Below are 648 nucleotides of genomic sequence, written 5' to 3'. Positions count from 1 at the left end.
GGGAGATAAGCAAGGATAACAGGTGGGAGGTAAATATGATCAAAACACATTATATACATTTATGACATGGCATGCACTCTCTGATAAGTGGTTATTAGCCCAGAAGTTTGGAATACTCGACGTACAATCCATAAACCACAAGAAACTCAAGAAGAAGGAAGACCAAAATGTGGATGCTTCATTCCTTCTTAAAAGAGGGAACAAACTACCCATGGAAGAAGTTGCAGAGACTAACTATGGAGCAGAGACTGAAGGAAGGGCACTCCAGCCTGATATAGTTGTCTCCTGAGAGGCTCTGACAGTACCCGACTAATACAGAAGTAGAGGCTCATATCCATCCATTGAACTGAGTACAGGGTCCCCAATGAAGGAGTTAGAAAAAGGACTGAAGGAGCTGAAGGGTTTGTAGCCCCTTAGGACCAACAACAATATGAACTAACTAGTACCCTCAGAGCTCCCAGGGACTCAACCACCAACCAAGGAGTACACATGGTGGGACTGATGGCTCTGGCAGCATGTATATAATAGAGGATGGCCAAGTTGGTCATCAATGGGAGGAGAGGCCCTTGGCCCTGTGAAGGTTCCAGTGTAGGGGAATGTCAGGTCCAGTAAGCAGGGGAGGGTGGGGTGGTGAGTAGGGGGAGGGGG

The 648-nt window shown here is 47.2% G+C and overlaps 1 protein-coding gene across 3 annotated transcripts in view; it reads right to left on the bottom strand.

The window, feature by feature from the left end:
• Tmlhe (trimethyllysine hydroxylase, epsilon) overlaps nucleotides 1-648 on the bottom strand; it is an 86,170-nt gene that overhangs the window by 26,032 nt on the left and 59,490 nt on the right. The window lies entirely within an intron of this gene.

Source organism: Mastomys coucha, unplaced genomic scaffold (assembly GCF_008632895.1).
Source record: "Mastomys coucha isolate ucsf_1 unplaced genomic scaffold, UCSF_Mcou_1 pScaffold25, whole genome shotgun sequence".
Lineage (NCBI taxonomy): Eukaryota > Metazoa > Chordata > Mammalia > Rodentia > Muridae > Mastomys > Mastomys coucha.
This window is presented reverse-complemented; position numbering and strand designations above follow the sequence as displayed.